Source organism: Leptopilina boulardi, unplaced genomic scaffold (assembly GCF_019393585.1).
Source record: "Leptopilina boulardi isolate dan_hultmark-lab unplaced genomic scaffold, ZJU_Lbou_2.1 LbouV2_151, whole genome shotgun sequence".
Classification (NCBI taxonomy): domain Eukaryota; kingdom Metazoa; phylum Arthropoda; class Insecta; order Hymenoptera; family Figitidae; genus Leptopilina; species Leptopilina boulardi.
This window is the reverse complement of record NW_026137698.1, coordinates 272,466-290,399: the sequence shown is the minus strand read 5'-3', so window position 1 is coordinate 290,399 and position 17,934 is coordinate 272,466. Positions and strand designations below refer to the sequence as shown.

The window sequence follows — 17,934 nt, the reverse complement described above, 5'->3', positions numbered from 1 at the left end:
AAACAGGAATAAACGACACACAGAGAGAAGAGATGCTCCTATACATTTTACAAGTGGGCAAAAGAGAGGCTAAAAGGAGTTTGTGAACTGGGAGATGGAAAGAGAGAGAGAGAGAGAGAGAGAGAGAGAGAGAGAGAAGGGTCGATAATGAGAAGGGGAATATTTGGCTTCCGACAAGAAGCGCGGGTGCGGCTGTAATTTGTGTTTGACGTAAAATACACGATATTACTCGACGTTGGGTCGTATATATATTTGCTTGCAATAACTTATTACCAAGAGCAAAGTGTATACATGTTTATTCGTCGAATCTAGATGGTTGTTAACTGAAAAATTCATTAACGTGCAAATTGAAAGACTCTTCGGTGCATCTCTCTCTCTCTCTCTCTTTCTTTCTCTCTCACTATTTTTCTCTCTCTCTCCATTAAAACCTGGTTTCAATCGCTGCTGCCTTTTTTTGAGGTTGGAACGGCATTTTGCATTATTTTTTACAAATTCCAATTTATTTGAGTTAACTGCATTTCATTTAATATTCTCCCATGCGCATTTTTTTATCCCCAATTCAAGCACAAATAATAATAATAATAATAATAATGAATTTTCATTAATTAGCAAAATTAATTAACTATTAATTAACTATAATTATTTATACACCTTAATGTTTTTTTTCAATAAATAATAATTTTATTATTTAAATCAAACTTATTTCCTCATGAATTCAAAAAGCATTTTTCCTAATGAAAAATATAAAATTCGATTCAATGAACTTTATAATTGATCATAATGAAACATCACTTATATTTAAGTGTATAAATTAAAAAATATATTTATTTTTTATTTATATTTAGGTACATATATATATATATATATGCATTTTAGGTATACGAGAGTAAACTTTGATTGATGTAGAATACAAAAAAAGAGCAATAAATTTCAATTCTCAAGAGAGAGAGAGAGTGCAGCGCATCAAGCTTTATACACTTTATCGACGCATGTCCTACATTTTCAAACTCTATTTCTATTCAATTTCATGTGAAAATAAAAAAAAATTATTAAAGCTCAAAAATAAATTTTTTTGGCATTTTTTTTTAAATGGAAATTTGTAGGAAAAAAAAGTTGGATTTAAATAATACTGTTAAATAGTTCAAAGAATGGAAAAATTGAAACACTCTTATTTTTTCTAAAAAAAAATCGAAATTATATTTCAAAGTTTCAACTTTTTTTTCCATTTCCACAACTCCGCTGACTACAATAAAAATTTGCGAATGGCAGAGTGATTTTTGAAAATTAAATTTAATTTTTACTCGCACAGTAAAAAATAATAATTACAATTGTATGATATTTCAAGTTCTGTAAATACACAATGAAACAAAAATTCGCGTTCTAAAAAATAAAAAAAAAAAAGTTGCCTTTCAAACAAAAGCTTTTACTGAGAGAAGAAAAATTATATTCACAGAATTTTTTTTGGATGAGTAAACCTAAAAAAAGAAGGCAAAAAAAAAAACCTTAGAAATTTTCCTTCAAGAAATGAAAAATATTTCATTCTTCACATTCTGCTATTATTTGAATATATAGAGGGGTAAAAAAAAAAGAAAGAAAAGAGTAATCGAGTTATATTTTCGTGGATCACATATTATATGAAAAAAAAGCTTCGGATTCTCACAAGATGGAATTTAGAAAAGAAAGTTGATATTCTTGTATAGTCTAGAGAGTTAGAGTTTGTGACAAGGAATACTGTGACTCAGGGCAAATGTCATGTAATGGGGCGTAGGTCCGGGCCAGAAAGCCGGCTGTCTCGTTATTGGAACGATTTAACCCCCGTTGACCTCGCGATACACTACTACCACTATGACCTCTTTCCTCAGGCGTTTAACTACCAAAGTCTGTATGTATGTATGTATATAAATACATACATCCCAGACTTGGTCCCCAGTTATTAATTCATTCTGCAATGGTCATCAACGAAGTGTGCTTTATGACAAAAAGAGTTTCAAGAAACACGTCACAACTTGTATAGAGACATTCTTTCTAAAATTATAATGAAAAAAAAAAAATCAGTATATAACGGACAAGAGTCTAAAAATTACCCAGACAGCACATAACATTGCGGCAATATTGCTGGGCAAGTTTCGCAATATTGCCTTGTAACATTACAGCAATGTTGCCACAACATTAAAATGTCCCACCTTGCTCAATATTTCACAGTAAGCTTGCCACAAGGTTATGGCAAGGTTGCACCACAAGCTTGCAGCAATGTTGCATTGCTCGGCAAGTTTGCATCGTAAGCTTGCTGTAAGATTCATGTAAGGTCGAATAGTAAGCTAGCTGAAAACTTGATGCTACAGAAAATTCTCGCCGTAGGCCATAAAAATAATTTTTTCTTCCATTAAAAATTAGCCAGATTTAAATGTTTTAATTCCATTTTTTATCCTATCTTTAATTTTTTTTTAATTGAACAATTAAGTAAAATAAAATTTAAATTATGGATATTTTCTTTTTTGAAGTGACGTTCAAATATTATATAGCCAAAAAACTGACAATAAATTTAAGAAAAGTGCCTACGGCGAGAATTTTCTGTAGCATTAAGTTTGCAGCTAGCTTACTATTCGACCTTACATGAATCTTACAGCAAGCTTACGATGCAAACTTGCCGAGCAATCTTGCGGCAATGTTACCGTGCAACATTGCTGCAAGCTTGTGGTGCAACCTTGACATAAGCTTGTGGCAAGCTTACTGTGCAATATTGAGCAAGGTGTGACATTTTAATGTTGTGGCAACATTGCTGTAATGTTACACGGCAATATTGCGAAACTTGCCCAGCAATATTGCCGCAATGTTATGTGCTGTCTGGGTAGGGTTTGATCAAATATATATAATAATGTTTGCAAATTTTCGTTTTTATCATCAAATAATAACTACATACATCGTAAAACTACATTTTAAGCTACCTATTTAATTATAAATACAGCAACGAATTCCGTGTTGTATTTCAAAAAGCAGAAAGTTCATATCCATGATAAATAACTTAATTATGAAACATATAATCTAAAAATATTTCTACCTCTTTATATATATATATATATTTATCCCAGAAGACGATCTTACAAAATTAGATTAAGAGATAGATGTACACTAATTTAAAAGCTATTCTCATTTAATAAAGTATTCTGACATAAATCACAATTATACCTGATTAAATAGGAACTAAAATGTTCTGAAAATAATATTATTTGATAAAAAGAAAACACCGATAAAATGATTCTATTTAAAGAAATTTATCGGAATAAAATATATATATATATATTTTTAACAATAGAAAAAATTCTCTATCCATAAAATGTAAATTCTTTTGAACTAAGCGATACTAAGAAAATCGTTCGAGAGTCTTTAAAGGTATACTCTTAAACCTGAACAGAATTTGCACTTGAACTACTTCATTGATTTTCGTGTTAACGCGAATCTTAAATCTCGAGTGAAAACATTACGAGCAACAATAAAAACTTGGAATACACGCTAAACAATCCTGTGCTCACTTTGTTTCTCCACCCCCCCCCCCCTCCCTGCAACCTGTTTTTTCTTTCCTTCTTTTATTCGATGCACAGCTGGAAAGCGAGATCTTTTGCAAACGTTAAAATAAGTGTCAATATATTTTGGTTGGTACTTTTCTTCTCAAGTCTTAAGGCATTCTGTATTCCGAATTGTAAACGATGGCATCGTGAATATATAAAGGTGATCGTAAGCTTCTGGGGAAGAAAAAAATTTTTTTTTCTTTTTTCATTCACCCCTTTTTTTTAAAAGTGCAGGTCGATTCTTTTCAAGGAAGAAGCACACACACCTAACGCTTGAATCGATATCACTATATACCCCCCCCCCTCCCAACCCGTAACCCCTTCAAGGAAAGGAAGCTTTGGATAAACACACTTACTGTAGACTGTGCTCGAATAAGAGAAAATTGCTTGCTCTCGTGTGTTATTGGAACCTGAGATGCTATCGGATATCCATCCAATTGCCCTACAAACCCGTATTAATATTAACATTTCCACTTAGAAAAACTCTCTGTAAAAATTCTTTTGTCAGATTTTTATTTTAATTAATTTGTTCTATTGCGGTAATTGTAATCGATTTCTTTTTTTTTTATTCGAAAGTGCTAGGCGGTAATATCACTTTATTTTCAGTACAATTTTATTTTACTTTCACTTTACATTCACTTCACAATGAAGTGAAAGTGATGTAAAGTAAAATAAATAAAGTGAAAGTAATTCTAAAGTGGTGTGAAGTAACTTAAATGAAGTGAAAGTGATGCGAAAGTGATGTGAAATAAAATAAATGAAGTGAAAGTGATTCTAAAGTGCTGTAAAATAATTTTAATAAACTAGAAGTGATTATAAAGTGTTTTAAAGTAAAATAAATAAAGTGAAAGTGATTCTAAAGTGCTGTGAAGTAACTTAAATGAAGTGAAAGTGATGCGAAAGTGATGTGAAATAAAATAAATGAAGTGAAAGTGATTCGAAAGTGATGTGAAGTAATTTCAAGGAAGTGAAAGTGATGTGAAATAAAATAAATGAAGTGAAAGTGATTCTAAAGTGCTGTAAAATAATTTTAATAAACTAGAAGTGATTATAAAGTGTTTTAAAGTAAAATAAATAAAGTGAAAGTGATTCTAAAGTGCTGTGAAGTAACTTAAATGAAGTGAAAGTGATGCGAAAGTGATGTGAAATAAAATAAATGAAGTGAAAGTGATTCGAAAGTGATGTGAAGTAATTTCAAGGAAGTGAAAGTGATGTGAAATAAAATAAATGAAGTGAAAGTGATTCTAAAGTGCTGTAAAATAATTTTAATAAACTAAAAGTGATTATAAAGTGTTTTAAAGTAATGTACATAAAGTGAAAGTGATGCGGAAGTGATGTGAGGTAATTTTAATGAAGTGAAAGTGATTCTAAAGTGATGTGAAGTAATTTTAATGAAGTGAAAGTGATTCTAAAGTGTTTTAAATTTATGTAAATGAAGTGAAAATGATGTGAAAAAAAAATAAATGAAATGAAAGTGATTCTAATCTGTTTTAAAGTAATGTAAATGAAGTGAAAGTGATGTGAAGTAAAATGAAAGAAGTGAAAGTGATTCTACAATGATGTGGAGTAATTTTATTGAAGTGAAAGTGAAGCGAAAGTGATGTGAAATAAAATAAATGAAGTGAAAGTGATTCGAAAGTGATGTGAAGTAATTTCAATGAAATGAAAGTGATGTGAAGTAAAATAACTGAAGTGAAAGTGATTCTAATCTGTTTTAAAGTAATGTAAATGAAGTGAAAGTGATGTGATAAAAAATAAATGAAGTAAAAGTGATTCTAAAGTGCTGTAAAATAATTTTAATAAACTAAAAGTGATTATAAAGTGTTTTAAAGTAATGTACATAAAGTGAAAGTGATGCGAAAGTGATGTGAGGTAATTTTAATGAAGTGAAAGTGATTCTAAAGTGATGTGAAGTAATTTTAATGAAGTGAAAGTGATGCGAAAGTAATGTGAAGTAAAATAAACAAAGTGAACGTGATTCTAAAGTGTTTTATAGTTATGTAAATGAAGTGAAAGTGATGTGAAATAAAATAAATGAAGTGAAAGTGATTCTTAAGTGCTGTAAAGTGAATTTGAAACTTTATTTCACTTCGTATTAACTAAGCCAATAATAAAGTGATGTGAAGTAAAGTAAACAGTGATGCGAAAATGATGTGAAGTGAAGTAAAAGTAATGCAAAGTGAAATTACACAATCTCCCGTAATATTTTTACATATCTGCGTATAATAATAAAACAAGAAAAAAATCTGAAAATCCTATATTGATCAACCAAAAAAAGAGATGATGTCAAAAAAAAAACCTCAATATATGGAAAAGATGTAAAAGTCGAACAGAGGTGTGGAAGAAAAACGTCAAGAGGGAAGTAAGCTTAAAGGTCGCGCAAAGATATTCCTCTTGGCGTTCGACTATTGAATTTCTGTGTTCGTGTCTTGGGAAGAAGTGCACATACCTATCCACTTATCTACTTTACTCTTTTGCACGTGTTTAAGTAGCCAGGAGTACTTAAGTGCGTCACTGAAAAGTACGAAAGAACGCATTAAGACTTATTTCGAAGATCCTGGCAAAAGGAGAATAAGGATAAATAGTATTTAAATTGAAATTGAACCTTCTGCCGCAGAGACATTTCGAAAAGAGGATCCGAATGTGGATTCTCACTAAAATCCCAGACGCGTCATTCTAAGTAGAAGCAACGCAAGGCGCACTTTTGGAAATTGGCTTCTAAATCGCGAAGGCTATTCGATCCATCGAGTTTGTAAATTATCGTCTCCAGAGAATAGCCAGTTTGTCTGGGTTCGATCTTTTTTTTTTTTTTTTTTTTTTTTTTAATTTTTTTCCTTCTTCCTTTATCACTTTCCTTTCGCTCTTGCTACTTATGGTTTCTGTGGCCATCTTTCTTATGCTCTTCATCTGTTTCATATATACCGAGGAAGAAACCCCTCCCCTCAATCCATAGAGATTTTATCTCCGACCTCGCGGCAGATGAAAATTTAAATAAGAATTGCTTTATTAATAACACACTTGCAGTCACCAATTGTCGGTTGTCATGTGGCTTCGTACATAATTTCACACATACATGGAGCTTCGCCTACGGTTGTATGATTTCTTAAAACCCAACAGGTTTAAACCATTAATGGTTTGATTTCACAAGTTTATATCAAAATCACATTTGTAATAATATTACTTCAAAAAAAAATTCAATGAAAATTCTAGTTTTGTGTTCCCTAATTCTGGTTTTGCATTTAATTCTGCAGAAAACATTCATGGCTTGTTAATCATTTTTATTATTCATTACATTACACATAAAGAAATTAATAAAAATGCAATTTTTCTTAGATGTATCCCTTGTTTAATCATGCACAATATTTATGATCTACAAAAAAATATTAATTAATTAATAATTTATAAAAATATATAACAATAATAACAAATTAATAAACTAATTAAAAAATAATAATACAAAGACTTACGTCTTATACCAGGGTTACATTTTTTAGTGCAACATTCTTCATCTTTTGAACATCTTTCATGAGGATCTTTACATGCACCAATAATTTCTGGCATCATTAAACTTATCACACAAAAAAGTGCAAAAATTGCAATTATTGAAGAACGCATTTTTTTCAATTAATGTTTTTTAGGCATACAGCATTTTGTATTTATACCCCCCCCCCCCAATTAAATGTATGTTAAATATACGTAAACATTTAAGAAAAAATAAGGAAATTTTTATTTTTAGAAATAAGACAAGCATTATGACAATAATGCTTTTGAAAATTAAATAAAAAAAAATGTTTATCTTTATTGTTAAGGTTAAACAATTTTAAGAACAAGGATACTTTTGTTCTTTAAAAATAAAACTGTAAAAATGTTATTACAATAAATATTCTTTATAATTATCGAATTCACTAAAATTAATTCAACCCAAAAAAAAACTTTAGATAACTGGATAAAAATATAAATTTCTATTTATTTTACATCCGTTTCATTATAATTATAAAATAAAATTTTACAAGGCCTTTTTATGGATTTAATAATTTAGTGTCAAAAAAGATTTTGAAAATTTACAATTTTCCCGGGTTTTAAAATCTAGGGAACTAAAAAAAATGTTGAAATGAAAAATCAAGTTTTCCACATGAACAACTATCATCTAAGAAAAGCCTCGTTTTACAATGTTGAATTTTTTAGCTCTTGATTTCAAATTCTCTTTTTGAAGACAAGAATGGAGAAGCTCGTTTGTTTCGTGATAGGGTTTGGGAGAGATCCAATCTCTATTTCAGGTCTCAAGGGACGTGCTTATATGTAGACACCCCCCCTCTCTCTCACTCTCTCTCACCATCACCACCACCGCACACAGTGGTAAGTGAAATTTTGACTGTTTCGCCTGGGTGGAGGATATCCAATAATCCCAGGTTTGGACTTTAGGCTCGTCGTCTACTTAATCCACGAGGGATGTATTTACCCCTTTTCCCATTATATCCTTTGATTCTTGTCCATATCAATACCACAAAGTTATATATATATATATATATATATATATACCTCGTATATGATCACGTCTTGAAATTATATCGATTCAATTTTATTTCTATAAGGACTCCCTCAAGGCGTGATACGTGAACGGAAAAACACTTTTCCGTATTGATGAATCGTACAATCTTAGTGGTAAAATGTTCATTTAATAAAATAAACGAAAGAAGAATATAAAAATGTTAACTAATGATTTTTATGGAAAATTCATGCGTCCCTTTATATAGATTCTATGTATAAAAAGGATTACAGGATAATATATGCTAAATCCAATTAACATATAAATTTTAGTTTACCATACTGTCTTGTAATCTTTTCCTATATGACAAATCCCCATGTTGTCTCAGCTTTATATATCTAAACTATAAATATTAAATTCATATTTCCTTTTTCAAGAAATGAAAACATTTCAACTTTAATTCAGCAAGTGTATGTGTGTGTGTTTTTTTTTATTTGAGAAAAATCTGTAATGTTTAAGTCAACAAATTTTAGTAAAGAGGAAGGAAATAAGATCATGTACTCTTATCAGAGAACCTTGGTGCTTGCCTTCGGAACTTCACTGGTAAATTTGCCAATTTATATGTTTGGCAAACAACACAGAGGCATGTCAACAAATTAAGTCTCGGGCAGCAACACAAAGATGGAGTAGTGGAGAGAGAGAGAGAGAGAGATGGAACGATAGTGAGTATGTGTGAGAGGGAAAAAAAAAGAGAGAGAGAGAGTACAAAAATCAACCAAGGAGGTCCCAGTGGTAAGCTTAAAGTCAATAAGAGAGCGCGACATCTCAGAGTGGTAAGCCAAGAAAAAGAAGAGTTTCGACAAGTTTCGCAGATTCCTCGCTCAAAAGATTTAATTCTCGAGGATTGACTGACGAAAGAATCGAACGATTTAACTCAGAAAAATACTCTACTAAACTTGAGATAAAATAACTCTCTTTCCATCCAAGAGCAGGAAATTTAACCTTTATATAAGTGTCAATTTAATTCACAGTATTTATATTTCAAATTTTTAATCCCTTTTTTTTATTTATCGAATTTTTATTTCAATTTCATTTAGATACAATTTTCATTTAGCCGATTTTTTTCAAATTATTTTTTGAAACAAAAAAAAAATTCAGCTAAAGAAAAATTCTATCTAATGAAATCTTATTTTATCTTATAAAAAAATTATAAAATAAAAATTCGACCAATGGAAAATAAAATAAAATCAATCTCCATTAAATCGAATTTGTTCAATTACTGTAAAAATAGATGTCAAATTTTTTTTTTTGTCCCAACATTTATCAATCAAAAAATTAAAATACAATTAATAATATACACAAACCAAATCTAAAAACTATTAGAGCGAGAAAAATTCCATGAAAAACATATTTCCAAAGGTTCATTTTTACCCCAAAAGCATAAAAATTGTGTTTATAGTTCTCCCTCGGTAATCGAAATTTCAAATTGATTGATATCATGACTGTCCCACCTGTTACTAAAACGATAATTAACTCGCTTCATTTATTCCAGTATAATATAGATATTTTTTTATCTTAAAATAATTTCAAATAAATTAAGTTTTTTTTTTTAAATTAAATTTTTATAAAACAAAATATATTAGATTTTGTAAAATAAATAATTTACCACCACTAATAATAATTATTTAAGTGGACACGAGAGGAAAAAAATTGTGTAAACTCGCGGTGCAGTAAAAAAAATCTGTCACTAAACTTTTGTAACAATAACGGAGAATTATTTTCATGGGAGAAAAAAAAAGTGGCATATAATGTGAAATTTGGTGACTCTTAAGCTGCGCTATAAAAGTAGCGTAAATTATAAAAAATTTATTCCTTCGAATTAAAAGAGAAATACACAGTAATGAAATATTTTTATGGCCATGAGAAATTTAAGCTATTATACATTTTTGTTTTCTATTTTCCTTTTTTTTTAAGAAACTTCACATAAATATCCATATGAGTACAACAACATGGGCATTCTTTATCATATGTTAAAGCGTATATTCTCCATATCTTTCTTTAAACGACATAAAATATGCACGTCGTAATTAATTTCAAGGAATAATAACTACATTTTGTACTTTCATGAGATTATGAAATCTCTCGTATGAGCCATATAAGGGCTTGGAAAGTTATATAATTTAAATATTTAAAACTAAAAAAAATATCCAAAAGAACAATTCGTTTTAAGAAAAAAAAAATTCTTTAAGCCAAATACTACCTGAAGCAATGTTAGTTTTAACCAAATGTTACTACAACCAAAGTTTACTTAAGCCAAATGTTACTTTGGCCAAATGTTATTTCAACCAATTGTCACTATAACCAAAGCTTATCTAAACCAAATATTACTTTGACCAAATGTAACTATAACCAAATGTTACTACCACCAAAGTTTACCTTAACCAAATGTTACTTCAAGCAAATGTTACTTTGACCAAATGTTACTTTAGCCAAATGTAGCTATAACCAAATGTTACTACCACCAAAGTTTACCTAACCAAATGTTACTTCAACCAAATGTTACTTTAGCCAAATGTAGCTATAACCAAATGTTACTACCACCAAAGTTTACCTTAACCAAATGTTACTTCAACCAAATGTTACTTTGACCAAATGTTACTTTAGCCAAATGTAACTATAACCAAATGTTACTACCACCAAAGTTTACCTTAACCAAATGTTACTTCAACCAAATGTTACTTTGACCAAATGTTACTTTGACCAAATGTTACTTTAGCCAAATGTAACTATAACCAAATGTTACTACCACCAAAGTTTACCTTAACCAAATGTTACTTCAACCAAATGTTACTTTAGCCAAATGTAACTATAACCAAAGCTTACTTTAACCAAAAGTTAAGTTGATCAAATATTACTGTAACCAAATGTTACTACCACCAAAGTTTACCTTAACCAAATGTTACTTCAACCAAATGTAACTATAACCAAACCTTAGCTTAACTAAAAGTTACTTTGACCAATTGTTACTTTAACCAAATGCTACCTTAAGCAGTGGAAATTTTAACTAAATGTTACTTAACCAAATATTAATTAACCAAATGTTACTTTAACCATGTGTTACTAAAACCAAATGATACTACAACCATTTTAAAATTTTCTAAAATAAGTTTACTTCTCCAAATGAGTTGTGTCACAAAAAATGAAATTACATCACATAAACATTTTTTGTCCCGTTTTAAATGAAAAAATTCAAACAAGACGCATGGTAACAGAACAAGAGATTTCCAAGTAAAATGAGGAATTTCCGTGCGCATAATAAGTCATAACCCATAGAGAAGGGAGAGATTTTTTTTTTTTTCTATTAATTTCTTTTATTCTTTTTTTTTTTTTAATTTTTTTTTCGTTCGTAGGACGTTCGACGAATAAAATCAGTTTTCTCCGGAGAAATTTTTCCATTGAGGGGCGAGAGAGAGAGAGAGAGAGATCCGTGAAGCAGAAAAAGAAAAGAATGAAAGCGAGTTGGTAATGCCGGGATATCGCCGGAAGAGCTTGAAAGTTATTCGGCTCACAGTGCAAACTAATAACGACGTTTAAAAACTCTAATATTTCCCGCCGCGAGTTCGCCAACGATGAAGAAAAGAGAGAGGGAAAGAGAGGGTAAGAAAGAGAGAAAGGCTTTTCGCACACTGAAAACTTTAGATCTTATAAGAAAAGTTACCACTCTGGGCCTTCGCATTTTCTTCTTCTTCTTCTTCTTCTATCTTCTCGTGACTTATTCTAGGTTTGGCCTCTCTTTTACAATTTTGAAGGAACCTTTACTTCTCTCTTATTCTCTCTCTTGCAAAAACCCTCCCCTTACGTTTTAAGGCCAACACCAAACCCTGGGGCACTTTCCGATCGCGGTTTTTGCTCTCTCTCACTCCCCCTCTCTCTCTCTCTCTCAGCCCTCGTTTCCCCGGATATAATACACCTTTAATTTCCGGATTATAAAGTCCCGGTCGACGCGCCTCGGTTAATTTACCGTTCTCACGCGCGATGCTTATAAGCTGAGAGTCGACTTAGCAACGAATCGCGCCAATCGACCTGCTTGCATTATGTATTTCTCGTTTACCACCCTCCAACGTGCCGACGTTTATAGGAACTTTAGGAAATATGAATATCCCTTATTCCACAATCCAATATTCGAGGATCGTTTCGAGCTTTAAAATTAATCACTTATCTAGATAGAAATTCACAAGAAATCCCATTTATAAATATAATAAAATAAATAGAAGAATAAATTAAATAAAAATAAATGGAAAAACAAATAAAATAAACTAAACTAAATAGAAAAGTAAATCTTAAATATTTTTTTTTTAAATCTAATATGTTTATATTTCGTTTTGTTTATATTTTTTAACAGTAGACGACGAGTCTGATAATGATGAAACTTTTCTTAAATAATTTCTCCTCTTCTTTTTTTTTATCACGTGAAAAACTGTGTACTCTATTGAAAAACTTTTACTTCAAATTAGCGATATTTTTATATGAAATATTTAAGCTTGAGGGAAAAAAACACCCTACGCTGCTTTCGAAACTTGGAAAACTGCACTTCATTAGTAAAAAAAAAAGGGGAAAAAAATTGTTAAACTTATTAATGAATTTCTAAGTACATACAAGAATTCACTTTAAAAATTGTTAAGTTAATTAACTACTAAAATTAAGAACATAATTATTTCATGAATTAACTAATTGTTCATAACAATTCATGTAAATAATAATAATAATAATTAATTAAAATATAAACTTTTAAAACGAAATAGTTAAAATAACTTTTGCATATAATAAAAATTTGATTAAAGTAAAATTTGGTCACAGTAACTTTTGATTAAAGTCACATTTGGTTAAAGTAACTTTTACTTAAAGTAACTTTTAGTTAAAGTAACTTTTAGTTAAAGTAACTTTTAGTTAAAGTAACTTTTAGTTAAAGTAACTTTTAGTTAAAGTAACTTTTAGTTAAAGTAACTTTTAGTTAAACTTTTAACTTTTAGTTAAAGTAACTTTTAGTTAAAGTAACTTTTAGTTAAACTTTTAACTTTTAGTTAAAGTAACTTTTAGTTAAAGTAACTATTAGTTAAGGTAAGCTTTAGTTATAGTAACATTTGGTTAAAGGAACAATTGGTCACAGTAACTTTTCGTTAATGTAAGCTTTGGTTAAAGTAACATTTGCTTGAAATAGCATTTGATTAAGGTAAACTTTGGTTGTAGTAACATTTGGTTGAACCAAAATTTGGTCACAGTAATATTTGATCAACTTAACTTTTGGTTAAGGTAAGCTTTGGACTATAGTTACATTTGGTTAAAGTAACAATTAGTCAAAGTAATTTTTGGTTAAAGTAAACTTTGGTTATAGTTATTTATTAGTTATTAATTAACAAATAGAATTTTAATTGAAAAGAAAAGAATTTTATTTGAAAATCGAAATTAAGCGACAAATTAATAATTTTTGTTTCACAATTTCCCACGAGTAAATTTACTAATTGATTCACTTAAGCACATTAATTGCTCTTAATAAATGTAAAAGTTTCGAGACTATCGACACCCACGAAAGTCTCGTTTTCCCTCAACTTTCCACAATGCTAAGTTTTCATAATTGAAGTTTTCATTGCCCGAAGACTTTCGTCGAGTTTTCAACGTTATATGTTTACTTTAAAGAATCCTAAAGAGATCTCATGTTTACAATGTGTGCCTGAAACATTATTATTAGTAGCTCTCAGTCTTTTCAATATTAGAAAAAAAACTATATCCCGTTATGAGTTATTTTCTATTTAATTTTTTTTAGAAATACAATTTCTTTGTTTTAAAAAAAAATAATTTTTCATAAAAATATATTATTGTAGTGAAAATAAATTAATTTAATAATAAATATTCCCCTATTGATAAATATGTATAAATGCGCCAATATTTTTAAAATTATTTGCAGCAATTATGAAAATAATTGTTAAACATTAACTGACTTTCAATGACAAATGTTTTGAAAACACCATTTAGAAAATTTAAAGCGCATCTGTGGAATTAAAGCTAAATCTATTTCCGCAGAATGACTATTCGTCTGCTTCAAATAAAGTTGGGTTACATTAACAGGATTTTCGCACCCGATTACGGAAATCCTCTTAATTTAGTAGAATTCTCACAGGCAGTGCCGAAAACCTCACTATTCAAATGAAAATTATCCATTAGCAGATTTTAGATTAAAAATTTAAGTAGTTAAGTAACTTTCCTAATATATGTATATATATATATAGTCGATTCTCCAAAAAGAGGGTATTTTCTGTTATATCATCTAAACATCTGATCATTAAATTATTTGCTTCAGACAAAAATGTTTAAAAAAAATAACATAGATAATAATTATTATTGAAATATATTATGATTATTCATCTATGCAACGAAAAATTCGACGACTATATATTGAGAAAAGAGTGAAGGAAAAAAAAAAAGAAAATCTAAAGAGCAAGAAAAATACTTTTATCTGGCTCAAACACTCACACTGAGAACTTGGTTGCGGAAAATGGAAGACCTCGAGAACTCAACGTCCCAAGTTTGACCATTTAACGAAGAACGTGATATATATATTTAGAGAAAGAGAGAGCGAGAGGAAGAGAGAGAGAGAGAGAGATGATATTTGGAATGGATGTATTCGAACAAGCTGCATCTTTGCATAGATTCACAACTTCAAGTGTACGTGTGTTAATGCAAGATATTCCAAAACTACTTGGCCAACTACTCGACTCTATAGTTCATACCATCCAAGATATTTCTGCAAGTGACTTGCCTCTGAAAATCAAATTATTTTCTTGTCCAATTTGTATTCTTGTTCAGCAGAGAGATGTTTAACGAAACTTTAATTATACGACAAATTACTACTAAAAAAGAAAAAAAATTGCTACTACTAAAAATTGTTTCTCTAACTAATTGTTACTATTAACAATTGCTATTTAAACTAATTGGTATTAATAAAAATTGTTAAATTAACTAATTTCTACTAACATCAGTTGTTACTTTGACCAATTGTTACTACTAACAGTTGTTACTTTAACCAATTGCTACTAACATCAGTTGTTACTTTAACCAATTGTGACTGCTAACAGTTGTTACTTTAACCAATTGGTACTACTAACCATTTTTACTTTGATGAACTGGAACTATATGTAACAATGGTTATTAATACAAATTGGTTAAAGTAACAATTGTTAGTAGTACCAATTGGTTAATGTAACAATTGTAGGTACTAAAAGTTATTGTAATGTCCACCATGTTGAATCGACCATTTAAAATTTTCAAAATACGATTTCAGATTTGTAAATTCACAATTTATTTCAATGTAATGTATTCCTATTCCCTTCTTTCCTTTTTGTTTCCTTTCTGTTTGAAATTTTGTTCATTTCATTTCAAATATACTATTTGCTCATTTCATTTTATCTTTGAAATGTTCTCTTTTGGTGGGCTCTCATTTTCATTGAATAGGATTCATTTGCAGTTCTCAACACAAAACTAGGCTCTAATTTCGTTGGAAAAGCGTTATCAGAGTTTGAAATATAAATAATAGCGACGTGTGCTGTTATTTTGATAGTGAATATATACGTATAGAACGAGACGAAATTTCATTCCTATTCGCATCGTTTCTCTGTCCCTCTATATCTCGAAAATTTCTCTCTATCTCTCTCTCTCGCGCGCGCGGCGATAAGAGTAGCCGGACGTGGCATAAATTCGCGAGGGCTTAAGCAAAGATCGGTCTAACGAGCGGCTGGCTGGCCAACTGGCCGACCAAACTCATCGAGGTCGGAGTTCACCGAATGGCGAAACCACAGGGTCATTTTCTCGAGTATTCGTCGCACATACGGTTATACACTGAGGGCAGTCTCCAAACCCTACTTTCAAACCCATCCCATTCCCCTTCTATCCTTAGTCCCATGGTCATCTTCTTCTCATACTCCTTTCTCAATATATGAGGTTAAACCTTTTTTTTTTTTTTTTTTACGAAAAAACCTTTTTTGGCAATGAAAAGTACATGAAAAACTCTGCAAAAAACCCTATTCACAAATTAAAATCCATAAATTTATGACAAAGATATATAGGTCGGAATATGACAGTCAATATGACCTTGAAAAATTCACAATTCACTGTTATATTCCGACCTATATATCTTTGACATAAATTTATGGATTTTAATTTGTAAATAGGGTTTTTTGAAGGGATTTTCATGTACTTTATAGTGCCAAAAAAAGTTATTTTCAAAAAAATACTTTCAACCTCTTTTTTTCAAAATTAATCTTTATTTTACGGTTTTCTGCATTGAAAAAATGCAGTCAAAAAAATGTGGAGAACAGGGCAAAAAAATTGGTTTCTTTACATTTTCTCACAAATATATATATATATATATCAAATGGACATTCCAGCTGTCTGACAAAATGTACATACTACATTAACCTACCGCTATCATCCTAAACTTGAGGCGCCGGACAAGATTAAAGTTGGAAGTGATCAGGCGAAGCTTTAAACTGCAGTTAATTGAGCTTTTTGCGATAGATACGGGAAATTACTCGAGCAATCAGTCTAGGCGTGTTATACGAGCTTAAAGTGGAATTGCAAGTTTAGGGAGTGTTAGTGGCGTTACCTGCTTTACCTGTGGGTGACACTATTTTACGAGTATTTTACTGCTTTACATTGTGTAATCAAAACTAAGCTATCCTATCGTTTGTGAAACTATATGCAAAAAAAATTATGCTTCTCTGCACTCTTCTTGTAAATTCTATATTCTTGATTGTTTTACAACTTACATATAAACTATGCAGAAAATTATACTTTTCTTCACTGGTTTTAAAACTTTGCGGCATACTGTGCGGAAAAGTATACTTTTCCGCACTGTTTCATAACATTGCTGCACCCTATACAGAAAATTATGCTTTTCTACATACCACACAGAAAAATATACTTTTTTATACAATTAATTGTAGTAACACAACTAAAACAAGTATTTTTCTTCAATAAACTGATGATAATTAAAAGATGAACATGCTACTGATATCCTAATAGTAGAAAATAGACTGTAGACAAAAAAATTCAACAAACTAGTCAATATTAAATATTGACGTTTTGAGAGGGTGATAGAAAGAGAAGAAGAAGAAAAGAAAAACAAGAATGGGAGTTGAAAAAAGAGCCGCTGGAATGTGACAAGGGGCAAAGTAGTTTAAAAGCGTCGAGAGAAGAATTGAGCTAGGTGAAGGCTGAAACTTCGATGCGCTTATTTGACACCTCGAGCGACAAACGGCCACCTTATTACCTTCCCATCGCCATCCCCAAATCGATTTCTCGACCGCCCTGGTTATTGCTGGCTTCGCATCTCCCGGCTGGAATTTTCATTCCAAGAGAGAGAAAGGAAAATGCAAAGATCTGCTCGTTTTTCTTTACAACGCGTGTTTCGATACCCGCCTCCTCAAAAATAAAAGCCTTGGACAAATTCTCAAAAGAAATTACCAATTATTTTCAAATCCAAAAAAAAAATCTATTTTTTAAAAACAGAAAAAAAAGAATCTTTCTATCGATTAAAATTCTAATTCACCGCTCAGTCATGAAATTAAAATTTTAGACCAAGAATTAATTTCTTTTTTCTGTGTTAAACAACGAACGTAAAGTTTTCAAAGTTCGGTAGTGATTGAAAATTCCAGAAGGCACCCAGAATTCATGATAGCTTGAGGCAGTTTCTTCCTTCCTTGCACACGTCGGCCTATCACTGACTAATGAGCGATGCGAAAAGTTTTGTTAAACTCTCGTGTTGAATTATGTCGGCGCATGCAATGTGAGACATGGATCAAAGGTTGAAAAACGTGACTGAAAATCTCA

The 17,934-nt window shown here is 30.4% G+C and overlaps 1 protein-coding gene and 1 long non-coding RNA gene across 10 annotated transcripts in view; both read right to left on the bottom strand.

The window, feature by feature from the left end:
• Window positions 1–17,934, bottom strand: part of LOC127276710 (uncharacterized) — a 119,101-nt gene that overhangs the window by 30,848 nt on the left and 70,319 nt on the right. The window lies entirely within an intron of this gene.
• Window positions 1–17,934, bottom strand: part of LOC127276707 (iron-sulfur cluster assembly 2 homolog, mitochondrial) — a 345,592-nt gene that overhangs the window by 262,071 nt on the left and 65,587 nt on the right. The gene's annotated exons all lie outside the window — the stretch shown is intronic.